This window comes from Ambystoma mexicanum, chromosome 12, assembly GCF_040938575.1.
Source record: "Ambystoma mexicanum isolate Mex_15411 chromosome 12, UKY_AmexF1_1, whole genome shotgun sequence".
Classification (NCBI taxonomy): domain Eukaryota; kingdom Metazoa; phylum Chordata; class Amphibia; order Caudata; family Ambystomatidae; genus Ambystoma; species Ambystoma mexicanum.
In genome coordinates, this window is record NC_090936.1 from 101,113,072 (window position 1) to 101,128,154 (window position 15,083).

The 15,083-nt window shown below is 46.8% G+C and overlaps 1 protein-coding gene across 1 annotated transcript in view; it reads right to left on the reverse strand.

The window, feature by feature from the left end:
- PKP2 (plakophilin 2) overlaps positions 1 to 15,083 on the reverse strand; it is an 810,521-nt gene that overhangs the window by 550,777 nt on the left and 244,661 nt on the right. The gene's annotated exons all lie outside the window — the stretch shown is intronic.

Consider the following 15,083-nt stretch of genomic DNA (forward strand, 5'->3'; position numbering starts at 1 on the left):
GTCTGTGTCTGCTTCGCAATGCCTTCACAGTGACTTATTGAGTTTGCTGGTCTGTGTATGTGTAATGGCGCTTCACTAGTACTGGATCTGGTTGTAGGCCAGGCCCAGTGGCCACTTTAGAAGGCCGATGGGGTATGCAGTCTTTATAACGAATGAAAAAATAAAGACAGCTTTTGATATTTTCATTATTTTATTTAAAATGTACTATCCAACGCTTTCCCCCAAATATTCTAGGACTGAAGTTAGTATATAAAATTACACTAGTCCTAAAATATGTTTGGGAGGGTGTTTGGTGCATTTAAATAAAATAATGAAAATATTGAAAAACTGTTATTTATTCATTCGTTATAAACACATGGAACCCGGCCAATGGAGGGTTGGGTGTGGAATAAGGCGATGCATAAGTAAAGTGGCCAGTGGTCCAGTCAAAGGTGAGGTCTAATGACTACCATAAGTAGCTTTTGCATTGCTACATAAACCACTAATTAAGGCTTAAAGTGGACTCTACGCTGCGAGTGCCCATTTTCGATCGCACTTTGCCTTCTGCGATTTCCACGGCTCTAAAGTGGCAATGGGCCCTCTCTAGTGGCTTGTTTACTCAGGCTGTAGTCACTTTTGGAGTTGTAATGATGCAGAACTGGTCTGGGTAAAGAGAACTTTGGGCGTGACAAAAGAGGCATTCCAGGCCAGTGAGCAGTTTTAAATGCACATGTAGTCTTCAGTGATATCCAGAAGTCCAAATTGTCAACTGGGTCAGTCCTGTGGCTAGGCCCAATGGCTGGTTTAAGGCAGTGGCTACTTTTGCAGTTGAGATGCAACCTTGGGTATGGCCGATGGCCATACTCTAGGGGAGTGGCTCCTTGCAAGGGTGAAGTGATTGAAGATTAGTGGCTAATATGGGTGTCGTTGTGAAGTCTGGTTTCAATGTCCCGCAAACCAGTTCAACGCTAGAGGTAATATCTCCAGAGTCTGACAAAAGGGTGGTGCAGTTTGGCTAATTGCATACCCACACTGCCTTGCTATTGTGGCTCGCAACTGGAAGTGAATTTCCAGCCATGTCTATTAGGTGGTGTTGTGGAATGTGTGTTTTTGCTTAAATGGACATTTACTTTCACATTTCATGTTTTTTCCCCCAAACCCAACATAAATCACCTATAATGGCGACCTTAACTCACCGTTTAATACGTATTACATTTGTGCTCCTTTTGTTAGCATTTATAGTTTGCATCATTTACTACATTTTATCACACATTATCTGTCCATTCTTTATGCAGCGTAAGGACTATATATGCGTGTAATATTTGTAAATGTTACTAAGCGTTTACAGTATAGTTTAATAGTTCAGTGCATGTTATATTTTTATAATGTTCTGTTTAGTAAGTTATATGTATTTACAATATGCAGCTTGTTAATTGATATTATAGTATATACAGAGTATGACAAATGCTTAGGTTTCTTTTGTTAATGAAGATTTCTTTAAATAGTATGGTGTATTTTGTAAGTGCACATTTTTGGAGGAATTATGCGTGTATTTACGATTATGTAGTCATTTTGATTAAGTATTAAATATTTTTGTAACATAAGCCTACCTTTAATGTACATCTGAATGATTTTACATTTTATACAGTTACTTGTTTTTATGTATGCTTTTAAGTGTGTGGGAGAATGAGTGAAGGTTACCATATTTGATTTTAATATTTTTTTAATGCATTAAGTTTGTTAACTTAACAGTATCATTTCTGATGCTTGTAAACTAAGTTTGTATTGCTTCAACCTGAACTCTTCTGCAAAAAACTAAAGTCAAATCATTTCAACTTTTCCGTTTACAAAACTATTGATTTTGAGTGTTTATTGTAATACTAGCATGTTTTCTAAGAGAATGTAGTAAAAAAGTGTATGTTTGGTGTAAGAGCAGGTTCCAGAGCAGCACGTAGAACAAGTATATGTGTCGTAGGTCTGCGTGTGTACTAGGCACAAGTGACAGGTTCATATGTGACAGTGTCGTGAGTAATAGCAGCGCGTGTCGTAAAAGAGAAGGGGGTCGTAAAAGTGTGTGTGGTTGGAGGACAAGCAGCACAGGTCATAGCTACATGTACCATGGGAGTGTCGTAGGAGAATGTGTTGCAGGACTGGGGTATTAAAATGTGTGTGGGTCATTAGAGTGTGGTAACTGCATGTTGTTGTCATGTCTGCCCCTGCTCCTGCCTCCGCCTTTCCTCCGTGAACCCCAAGAGGAGGCTGCTTACAGACTCGCGCCATAATAATCTGCAGTTTGCCCATAGAATGGCAGCAAGACGGTTTTATTCCCGTTGGAGACTCACAGGGAAGTTTCCATGGAGACAAGTTGCATTTCCGAGATGCCGCACTCCCCATTCGGGCCGCCACATGAGATTAACGTCTTGTGATCAGAATGCGTCTCATTACGTTAAACAGTGAGACGGCGGGCATCTGGTGCTTCCGATTAGCGTTACATTTGCTGAAGTTCCAGCTACCTTTCTACGTCTGCGTTACTACTTTGTTTCCTGTGGATATTCCTGGCCTGAATGCAGTGTTCCTTGCTGCGCCTACGCATCCAGTCTGCTATCCGATTACCCGGCACACCGACTACAGTCTGTTTGAAGGAACTGCTGATTCTGCACCCACGGCATTAGGTCTGCTTTTTGACTACCCGGCATTCTAACTACGGTCTAACTGACCGATCGTCTGTCATTTTGAGCACCTTCTCGCCTACAGGGCTCAAACCTCTCCCCCTGGCTCTTCAACACCTACCTTGCTCAGCTGGCACTCATTCACTCCTTCTCCACAAACGTTCAGTGCTACGCAGACACACAACTCTTTTTCAAACTTCCTGCTGACCCTCTTGCATCTTCCATCATCCCAACTGCCTTTCTGCCATCCAGTCCTGCTGCACTTCCAACAATCTCTGCCTCAATGCCAGCAAAACTGAGATCATTCCCATTGGCACCCCAGCTCCCTCTTTTCCCCTCACTCGGGCCATCCTCCGTGGGCTCTCCCCCAGCTCCTTCATCTGAAGCCAGAAACCTTGGAGTCATGTTCGAATCCTCTCGCTCCTGCCTCCCTCCCTCACACTCAGGACATTGTCAACAAGTCCCACTTTCAATTCTTCCTTCTCAAATGAATTCTCCCTATTCTCCCTTTCTTCCAGAAACTAAATGTTACCCGAGCCCTGGTTCTCTCTAGGCTGGACTACTGCAATTGCCTTCTCCTGAATCTACCTTCTACTCTACGACCCCTCCAGCTAATCCAGAAAAGAAAGCGAGACTTATCCTTGCCCCAAGCCCAGGGACTGCATGTCTCCTGCCCTAAAAAACACTTCACTGGCTCCCGTTGGATGCACAGATTAAATTCAAATCCCTCTGCATCATCCACAAGGCTGTCTGGGGCCTGGGACCAAGCTATCTCCCCGACCACTCCCCCTTCCCATCCCCCCTCCCTCGCCCTACCCCAACCTCAAATCTTACACTGTTACTCCCTTCACCTACTGTGATGCTGGAAATGCATCGGAGGGACAGGGCCTCCGTATCCTTGTCCTTTTTCTGTTCTTATCGTGTGTTCTGTCGTGTTTTCCGCGCAGAAGTCCATGCGGGACTCCTGGCGGTGCAGCTCTCTCTTTTGGTTTGGTGAACAGACCCATGGGATACCCTTATGGCCCCCATGGGTAGGGGTACAACCCTGAGCCCCTAGTGTATGTTTTTGGGCACCCGTGGGTGGCCCACAGAGCCGGGTATGGGCTGGTGGCAGCTACATGCTGAATTTGACAGGTGCGCTGGGTATCCGCCATTTTGGGGTACCCCGGCCCTGCCATTGGAATCAGTTGATTCCTGATAGGAAACAAGATGGCCCCGGTGGCCTCTTGCTTTCTATCCCCCGATACCTTGTTTTCCCAAAGTCCTGGGAAGCCCTGACTCTGTCCCTTCCCCCTGACTGGCTGTTGGGTGGAAGTTCCGTATATGGTGTTGTTGTGAAGGCCCAGCTAGACTTACTGGAGCCTTCCCGCTGACTGTATGTTGTGGGTACCTCCTGTGGGTGGGACCTGGGTGAATGGGGAGTGTGACCAATATGCACTCCGTGTTGTGGCTGTCTGGTTTCTGCCATAAGAGACAAAGACTGAGACAGCCCTGCCCGAAACTGGACTGAATGCAGTGTGTAGAGTTGAATGGCTGAGTACTTGTCTCAATCCACATTCCTTGTAGTGAGTGTCTGAGCGGGAGAAGAGTGGCCTGAATGCCCTGCGTGCCTGATTGGCTGACCGACTGCATGAATGCCCTTCTGTACGATTGGCTGCTGAGTGTGTGCCAGCAGTGTGGATGAGAGACCGAATAGTATATCTGGGGACCTCTCACCACTGGAAATTGTTCAGAAGCTGAAGTCCACTACGACGAGTAACTGGAGTAACTGACGCTTGACCTTGAGGCCCTGCTGGAAGAGAAGGATTGCCGTGGCTCTCCTTCACGATCTAAAGGCTGCTGTGTCTCCAAGGACTGACCCAGAGAGGACCTGGTAAGGCGCCCTCTTCCCGAGCTACGAGGGACCATCGTGCACAGCTGACCTTTGCCAACGCTCCCTGGTAGACAGACCTACGACAGGCTGCCGACCCGATACGGGGACTGCTGAGGAATCCCAAAGCGAAGCGCCCGGACTGTTGTCCGCCACTGTCGACGACCGCCGTCGCCGACCGGAGCCGCCGTGCTCCCGTTTGCCTAAGAACTTTAACTTGATCAACGGACGCTCTCGTCTGCATCGCCGTGCCGTCTCCTGTGGGAGAAGGCCTGACCGTCGACGCGCCGAGGAGTATCCACCGGTGGGTTTCCCGCCACCCAAAGACCGCAGAGACGCCGACAACTCGACGCCCTTGCTGGGCCACAGTTCTTCTTCATCTCTTTGCGGTCCAGAACTATCGTCACCGAGGTGCCCCGCACGCCTCTTCCTTGCAGGACGCCAACGCTTTGTCGTCGACGAGCACCGCTCGGATCAAAGCCTGCTGCCTCATCGACGTCGTTCTACCCGGTTCACGGTCGGACGTTCGGCGCCCCGTGTCTCCCGCTTGAAAGGGGCGACATTCAAGAAGGGCCGCCGATTCCCCGACACCGAACCCCGAGTCCGCGACGCCTCTCGACGATCCGTGGCTCCTGCCTTAAAGGGAGTCACTCCAGAAGGATCGGTCGACGCCTCGCCGACGAACTCTACTCCACCAGGTACATTGGGGGGGTAAAACATTGTAGGAGAGAACGAGACTCTTGAACAATATATGGACTGGGCTTGTTTTATATATCGTTATTTTACAGGTTGCCCAGGTGGGGGGATCTCCACTCAGAGCTGTGTCCAGTAGCAAGGACCAGTCGTCTGCCTATTGTTTCATCCGTCTGCTTTCTCTCTTCTCTCTATTGCTGGTTTCATTGCTATTGATCCGTGTGGCATTTTCACAGCCTTGTTGATGCACTCTAATCGAATATTAGTGGTACCACTTTAGAATTGTAGATATTTACCATTGTTGATTTTCCGGAGCACAAAGTGCATTATTGTGATAAGTGTACATAACCTTTGAATATTAATTATATAAAGACTGTTTTCAGTAATACAGTGTGTGGACATTCCTTTGTGGGGGCTTGGGGATACACTGTACTTAAGAACCAGCCTGCATCACCTCCTGAGAAGCTAGGCCTTGATTGCTCGTCCATCGTTACCATATCAGAGAATCTTGGCTGGGGTCCTCTGTGCCTTTCCTCTGCCATATAGAGAGCGGAAGTACAGACCCCCCCACCTCGTCCTGACACCTACCCCCTCCTCTACCCTACCCCCACCCTCTCCTCCCTACCCCCTCCTCTGCCCTACCCCCACCCTCTCCCCCTTGTAAATAGTTTCTACTTATTGTTTTAATGACCTGTTCATGTTTGTAAATATGCTTCTCTCACTTTTGTACCTGTTATATTGTAAAGCGCTTTGGCTTAAAGCGCTATATAAATTCAATAAACATATCTGCATTTTTATCTTACTGAATACTCTCCCTCTAGACCTCTGCGGTCCTCTGGCACAAACTCTGTGTGTAAAGCATTTTGCTAAACAGAGGGCCTGAGGCCGATCACTCTTCAGCTGTCTCCCTCCTATAGAACAGCATCCCCCTTCCTGTTCATCTTGTGCTCAAATTCCGTAAGCTCCTCAAGACTTTTCACCTCTTCCTCCCTCCTATGCTAATTCTCACAGCCGCATATACCACTCGTGCTGCCTGACCTACATGAAGCAGCATCTACGGAATCCACAGCATTGGTGAGGTGATATCTTGGCTAACTAGCCTCCTTCACTTTTATTGGGCCTGCCCTCTGAGCCCTGTTGCCAACCAGAGCCCCACCTGTGTACCTGCACACATCCTCTGCGACGATCCGCCATTTTGTCTTAATCTTGCGGCCTGACCTCAAAATGGCGGGCGCAGCGCGGCCCGAAAACGAGGCTGCCTTCGGTTGCTAAGCAACCTGACTTCTCTTCAGCCAATCCCCTAAACCGGTAGGCGGAAGCCGGCATCGGGAGAAGGCCCAAGGGAAAAGGCCCTGTTCCTCCCCTGTTCGCCCCGGGTCGCAGCGGTTAGGCGTCACCACTATACCCGACCTCTGCGCCCTCACGAACCAACATTTACACAACTGGCATCATCCTACCCTAGCCATCTTGCACCTCCCTGCGGTACACCTCAGTTTGCCTACCTGGAGCCTCGACGACTCTGCAGGCACAGTATCCCGTCACGTAGAGAAGCAGGAACTTCCCTAACATTTCAAGGTAGGCCCCCTGGGTTTGTTAGTTTATTCCTCTAGCTCGCGCATTCCCGCCGGAATTACGCACCAACTCTGCCTTTATTCCTGACCCCAACTTCGACAATCCGACTGAAAGTGCCATTTCACGGCAGCATCCCACCGTACACCATTGCAGCCCTTTATTGTCCACTGTCCATTCTCTCCAAGATGGCCGCCCGCCATTGGCAAATCCCACTTTGAATGATCTGGGTCCTCACATGCTACTAACAGCGCGCTCCATCGCCGCTCTGATATAGTAAGCAGCCACTCCTAACACTGAGCTGTCCATGCCATTGTTGCCTGCTTTATAACTGTACCCGTCCAGTTAGTCCAATGACCACGGCCTAAACTTGCACATGTCTAGGCTGCTATTAGTTCTCAACTTAATAGTGCTTACACTACCCAGTGTTGTGCCTCATGGTCGCTTTCAGACCACATTTAAATTGTGTTGTGCATCATGGTCGCTCTCAGACCACATTTAGAGTGTGTTATGCCCTATGGTCGCTTTCAGACCACATTTAAAGTGCGTTGTGCCCTATGGTCGCTTTCAGACCACATTTAAAGTGTGTTGTGCCCTATGGTCACCCTCAGACCACATTTAAAGTGTATTGTGCCCCATGGTCGCCAGCAGACCACATCTAAAGTGTGTTGTCCCCTAAGGTTGCTTCCAGACCACTTGAATTGTGTTGTACCTTATAGTCGCTCCCAGACCACATTGAATTGTGTTGTGCCTTAGAGTCACCCATCTGCGATCCGGCCGGTGCCTCTTGCTGCGCCTAGCCACTCTGATACCTCCTAGTACCTAGGATGCTTTTCAGCCCACTCTGAACCTATCCACTCCTGCCTACCCCAGGCCAGGTTCACCCAATCTGACTCTGTCCTCCTCCACACTCAGCCCCGCCCAGCATACAATCATGCCCATAGCATCCTGCAAGCTCACCGTTGCCACCAACACGTTGCTCACTCTCTTCGCAACACTATTTGCTCTCGAACTCTATGCTCCTATCCTTCTCCTCATACCCACACCACTAACTTACCACAAGCATCTCGCTACCCTGGATACCACACCAACCATGCCACTTCGCACACCCTGTGTTGTAACTATGCATAGACTAGAAAGACTTAGAGCCCGCACACAGACCTCAGCACACTACCCCTTCCCACAGAATACAGAAACTATAGACTGAGTTCCCGCACCACTTCCAAACGCTGCCCCCTCACAGGACACCTTCTCTCCCACAGTCCACCTCCCACTAACCTCGCCACACCCCACAATACCACCTCACATAACATATCAGATAGGACCACCGCTCACACTTCCACAAACAAACCACACACCTCACATCAAATGTGCCCTCCTCAACGTCCGATCACTCCCAGCCCATGCATCTGATGTTCACGACCTCATAACCAACAATAACATGAACCTATTAGCCATCACTGAAACATGGTTACATGAAGCATCAGGCCCTACCGTTGCACTTGCACTACCACCTGGCTTCACCATACTCAGACAAGATAGGCCAGATCGAATAGGAGGCGGAGTAGCCCTCATCTACAAAGAAAACCTCCAGCTCCAACCTGTCAGCCACCCCTCGACCAACAACTCTGACCTCCTATCGGTCAAACTCACACCGTCACCCAACAGCACCATCAACATTCACCTACTATACCGCACCCCAGGCAACACCCCAGACTCCCAGGACAACATCATTCATTTCCTTAGCAATACTATCAAAAGCTCCACCAAAACCCTTCTACTAGGAGACCTCAATCTCGGATTCAACGATTCTAAGGACAAAACTGCAGCCACCCTCACCAAGGAACTCGATGACCTGGGCTTCACCCAAAAAGTAGAAAGCCCTACTCACATCAAAGGCCGCATTCTTGACTGGATTGCAGACCATAACTGCCTCTCCACTATCACCTCTATCTCCTCACTGCCCTGGACTGACCACAACTGCATCGAGTTCTCTATTCCTATCAACAAAAACCACAAAACTCCGACCCCTGCTTGCGCTGCACAAGTCAGAAGCTCTAAAAAACTCAAAGGAGAACCTGCGCCCATACCTCAATACCCCCCGAGTTAGCTCCCTCATTCACTAATGACCCCAATGTCCTAGCAGACATCTACGAAGATGTCATTTCCAAAGCTATCAATGAAATAGCACCACTCGAATGGAAAAAAGAGAAGAAATCCCTACACACCAACTCATGGTTTACTGAAGAACTGTACTAAATGCGATCCCACAAAAGAGCAGCACTAAAAACTGGCAATCTGACCCCTGCACCAATACCAAAAACAAATTCAATTTAATCTCCCACCAATACAAGATAGCTATCACCAATGCCAAAGCCAATGCCTTCAACACACGAATCTCCAATGCCAAATCGCACTCCAAAGCGATCTTCGCCATTTTTAATGAGCTCATCTCCCCCCCTAATACACCGGACGAAATAATCAAAGATGAAGCTTGGTGTACCAGCATTCAAGCTGCCATGCTACACAAAATTGACCTTCTCCAAAAGAAAATCAAAGACCACTGCAAAGCACTTCCTCATCAGACAGGAACTAAACCTACTAACACCCCACCCACCTCATCCAAGCCCACCATACCTGACTTCTCCTTCAGAGATGTCACTGAATCAGAAGTTATTAACCTACTAAAAAATCTCAAACCCTCCCCCTGTAAAGGCGATATCTGCCCACCTAAACTCATCAAAGACTGCACAGACTGCCTTGCGCCGCTCTTCACTGCATTCATCAACGCGTCCTTTAAAACAGGCATCATCCCAGCTAACCTCAAAGAGGCCTGGGTCCGGCCCCTCCTAAAAAAAACTGCTCTCGACCCCTCACAACCAAACAACTACAGACTAATAACCACGGTGCCTTTCCTGCTGAAATTACTGGACAAAGCCGCACACTGCCAAATCCAACACTTTCTGGAAACCCACTCCATCCTCGGTACTAGGCAATCAGGCTTCCGGACAGGTCATGGCACAGAAACAGCCCTGGTAGATCTGAAGAGTCAGATCCCCCAAATCATGGGCAAAGGCAAGCCTGCTCTTCTGCTCCTTTTAGATCTCTCAGCCGCTTTCGATCTGGTTGATCACAAGACTCTCACTTCACACCTCACACACTCAGCCAACTTCTCCAAAGAAGCAGCCCTCTGGATCACTTCCTTCCTAGAGGGAAGAGCCATGAAAGTCTTCTCGGACATCGCCAACGCCACTCCCACGACAATCCACTGCGGGGTCCCTCAAGGATCCTGCACTGCACACACACTCTATAACTTGTTCACCAAGCCCCTCTTTGACAAACTTGACTCATACGGCATCACATACACGAACTACGCGGATGACACACAAGTACTTCTACCCCTTTCAGGATCCTACAACGAAGACGCCAAGGCACTCCACAAAATCTACTCCGTCATTAAGGCCTGGATGGCTGTCAATGGCCTCTGCCTCAATGGTGACAAAACGGAAATCATGATATTAGGTCAACAGAACACCCTAGACAAACTTGACAAAATTTACGCTAACCTCTCCATTGACAACTCCATCATCCCCGTATCCACAGCCGTAAAGACACTGGGAGTATACCTTGACTCTTCACTTTCGATGACCAGACAAGTCAGCGCAATCACTTCCGCATCCGCACACACCACCAAACTCAAACGCCATCAAGCCCTACCTCTCTAAACCCAAATGCCTCTTTATAGCGAGGGCAACCATTGGAGCCAAACTGGACTACTGCAATGCACTCCTAGCAGGCACTTCAGCCAAAAACAAACAGATTACAAGTCACGCAAAACAATGCTCTCCAGGCCGCTCTTAGTATCCCAAGAAGAGAGCATATCACTCAGGCCAAGCACTCAGCCCAATGGCTCCCAGTCAAAGAACAGATCACTCTCAAAATCCTGACCCTCACCCACAAATGCCTCTCTCTCTCCGCCCCGTCCTATCCATCAGAAACCATCCTCAAACCTTCCTCCTCCCGTCCCACCAGGACGCAATACTCCAACCTTATCTTCATCCCACACATCAAAAAAGCCAAAGCCGGAGGTCTGAGCTTGCCCTACATTGCAGCCAAAACCTGGAACGCGCTCCCTGCAGATATTAGAGCGGAAAACTCACTCCACATTTTTCGCAGGAAACTAAAAACCTCATTCCTTACAAAATAATTAGGAAACTCTCAGGAATCCATGTAAATATTCTGCATTGCTAATGTATTCATGTCTACTGTAAATTCTGTATTATATGTAATTACTGTATCCTATGTAACTAAGATTTTGTCTGTAACAAGCGCCTCGATGCCCCCGGGCTGAAGTGCGCTCTGCGCTCTACAAATCTGAATAAATAAATAAATTGGTGTTCAGGGCCCTTATGCATCCTTTGGCGTCCTGGCCACCCACACTCAAGATGAGTCGGACTCCCATAGGAACCCCTTAAAATTCTATTGTTAATAACTTTTGATTCGAGTAACGAATCAGACAGGAATGGCGAAAGTGATTAGGGACTCGCAGATCCTACCAGACGGCAATGTTTCGTGAAGACACGTTTACAAATAAACGTAAGAAGACAAAACTTTTTTTTCAAAAAGTTGCACCCTACTTCCCATTCATTTTCCCATACACAAAGGTGGTCCATTTTTGCCAAAGCGCACAGCCCAAACCGCTGAACAGATTTGGACTAGGTTTGAAACAACCTGGGCAAGTAGCGTTAACTCGCAATCCATGCTTGATGTTGGGTTATTCTTATGCAGTAGTTATTTAAATCTTTGATGAAGATGGGGATGCCCCCTTCTCAAAAATAGATAGCTACATCTCAGGGATTTATCCAAAACTGGGCGTTTTTAGAAATGAAACAGCTGCCATCTGTTTTTCTCTCGATTTAGAGGTATTGGAGGTTATAGCTGAGGATATGGGAAAATTAAATACAGGAAAAAAGCATTTTGCAGATCAAAAAACATGCAAATGCCATCAGGCTAGAGGTGGGGGGGGTGGCGAGAGGGCACCAAGTGCAATTTGGGAGTTGGAGAGGGTCACAGCCTTCTGTAGCCTCGGCTATAGCCAACATCTCAAAGCAAACTGTCACAGAACTGCCTTGTGGTGTGGGGGAATAGGGGAGGTGAGGAGGCCATCTGGGAACTGGGGGAGCTGGCACAGATGAGGGTGGGGCACTTGTTGAGGGCCTGTGGGGGGGAGGAAGACATTTTTTCATCTGTTTTTCCAATATTTGCGGCTATATTCAAAGCTATAAGGGACTAACTACAGATAGCCCATGGTATGTGTAGTTCAGTACCCGCGGTTACAGTTTGTTTTTTTTAAAGATATTTTTACAGCTATAGTGATGCAGTGGTGAAAAAAAACAAAAATCACTGGTCATGGGCAGTGATACGATTGCCATTCAGGTCTCACATCCACACAGTAACCAGGACAGACCCTGCTTTGCTTCAAAGTGAGGAAGGAGCCAGCCACATCAGGCAATGTTGCCCGACAAATAAGCCAAAGTTACAAGACCACTAGAGAAACCCTTTCCTTGCTTTGAAGCTAAGCAGAGTCAGTCCTGCTTTGAAGCTAAGCAGGGTCAGTGCCGGCTACTGCATGGATGGGCGACTGAACAGGCATCCAAATTATTATTTATTTATTTTTTTAAAGTGCTACTGTCAGTCGTTGAAAGTTTTGCTGAATTGCTTTCTGGTATTTGTAGTCTGCCAGTCAAAAGAAATGTTATCTTTTTACAGCAAGAGCGGGTTTCCCATCCCTGCAGTTACTGGGACAAACCATGCTTAACTTCAAAGCGAGGAAGGGGGTCAGCCACCTAAGGCCATGATGCCTAATAAATCAGCCCACCTTACAAGACCACTTAGAGAAACATGACCTAAGGGGCAGGTCCTTCCTTGCTTTGAAACTAGGCAGGGTCGGTCTAGTTTACTGCATGAATGGGAGACAGTCCTGAATGCCGCGTTTTCTTAGTTTTAAATCTCTTAACACACGGCATAAGCATTATTTTTTTTTAAACTGTGCTACTGTCAGTCCTTAAAAGTTTTGCAGTCTGATAATTTTTTGCCTTTTGCTGAATTGCATTCTGGTATCTGTAGTCTCCCAGTCAATATGGGGGGAATAATCCCACAATACACTTTTTGCCTAACATAGTTCTATAAGGATTTATATATTTCAGTGACACAAGGGTGTGTGTAATTTTCAAGTTAGATTTAGAAAGCAGAGTATTGTTGCAAACCAGACATGGGGGTGAGGATGGGAAATTATGAAAGGACAAGTCAGTCATGAGTATTTGCCCACAGTGGTCGAAGTGGGGGAAAAATAGTAGTGGAGCTATGGATTTTGTAGAAAAATTGGTGTTTCCAGTGACGGCTGCTGAATTTTATAAATGGGTGTCTGGGAATACATTTTTTTTAAATAATCGGTTAAACAGTGCTTTTTTGCAGCACATTTTCAGAGAAAATTGGGTAAAGAAATACAAAGTTTACAAACAGATTTCTAGGGTAAATTTGATGCAGAGCCACCAAAAGTGCACAGGAGCATTTCCCCAACACATTTTCGTGATACATTTTTGTTAACTTTAGAAGGATAAAAGTGTGTGCTGGTCATATTGGGAGGCTATCCTTTGTTTACATAACATTCTCTGCAGTCGCCACATTACCCTCCTTTGATCTATTTATAAAGATGGAATCTCCCACCCATTACATTTTCTCCCAAAGAATCAACCCCAGAAACTTTCTCTTCTCCCAGCAATCCACTCTGGAGCAACACAAAGCATGTAGTGCATTACAAAAAAACAAATAAATAAATGAAATAAGCATCAGCTGAAATCCCATATCTACGTTTTACATGTAAATTACTTTTGACTGCGCACGTCCCCAATAAAGTAACAAGAAGTTCAAGATTAAAGTGGGTGCCCAATAGCTTCCAGTTGGGGGTAGCTCTTAAGTAATGGGCAGCCCTGCTGCAATGGGGACCATGCAGTGTATTCTGCATGCACGTTGATCAGACTCACATCAGCACATTACGACATGCATCCATTTTGTATTATGTGTTCTTTCATTATTTTGGCAAGTACTCTGTTTTGTAGGCTGCTGTCCTTTTAGAACAGGTTGTGTGAGAGTGCTATAGGGGTGCACGTGCACCCTTCAAATACTGGAAGAGGCGCTAGCTTCAAAGACGGTAGAGGAGTGGCAAACTTACTTTTGTAGGGGAATCTAACTTCATTAATCATTGTAAGGAGACTCATTTAGTGCAGCTTCAATGTTACAATCAGTTAACTCTCTCCTTTAAGTCTGAAAACACCCACTTCTTGCAGAACCTGAAGGTCCTAGAAAGTGTGAGAATGGCAGATGGTGTGCAGTGAAAGACTCAATATCATAGCATAGCAGGACATAGCAGAGCATGAGGTAGTACTCTGGATGAACCAAGAAACTTCAGTGGCTGGGAGCAACAGGGGAGAAAATGTAATGTTGGCTTAACCACAGCTAGTCTGCTATACTAGAATCTCTGGTGCGCTGATTGGCTGGTGGGACCATGTCTACCTGTCAAATCAAGTCCTATTGTAAGGGTGTAAATGTAATCACTTTTACGCACTCACATTTTTGCAGTTGAATTCAGGGTGAGATTACATTATATGCCCAGGATCACACACTTATGCTAAACAGTGAACAGGGATTTTAACCCACTGTGTAATTTGGGCAGAGCCACCTTCTTCCACGCTTCACTTGGAACAAATATTTAAGTTTTGGGTGTCAATCAAGACCTACAATAATACTGTCCTATATAGTTTACTTGCAAAATACACAAATTGCACAGTAAAGCATCATGACAACATGTAAATTCATATAGCAGCATGTTGGGCCACAATGATATCTGTGTACCTTTTATTTTCCACATCCAAAATGGGAAACAATAAGATGCAAAAGGCAAAATATCTATGTACCCACTTCATTTTCAGCAATGTAAGACACACTCACAATAAAATACGTTGTGTCATAAACCCACTTAGGTTTGGAGATTCGTCACAAACCTCCGGCGTGACGTGTTGTTATGTATGGTTTTAAGAATATTCAACTAAGGACATCAAAGCAAACTTTAGTTTTTAGCATCAAGCTATTAGACATTATGGGTGGTCTGGCTGGACCCTGACCTCCCGCCCGCACCCTGCCTGGGCGAGGCTGTTCATCCCAGGAGTTGGGGGGCCTTGGATCAGTGTCCTCGGGGGCAACATGGGCAAACTATCTCAACAGCCCCACCCACGCCCTAAAAATGA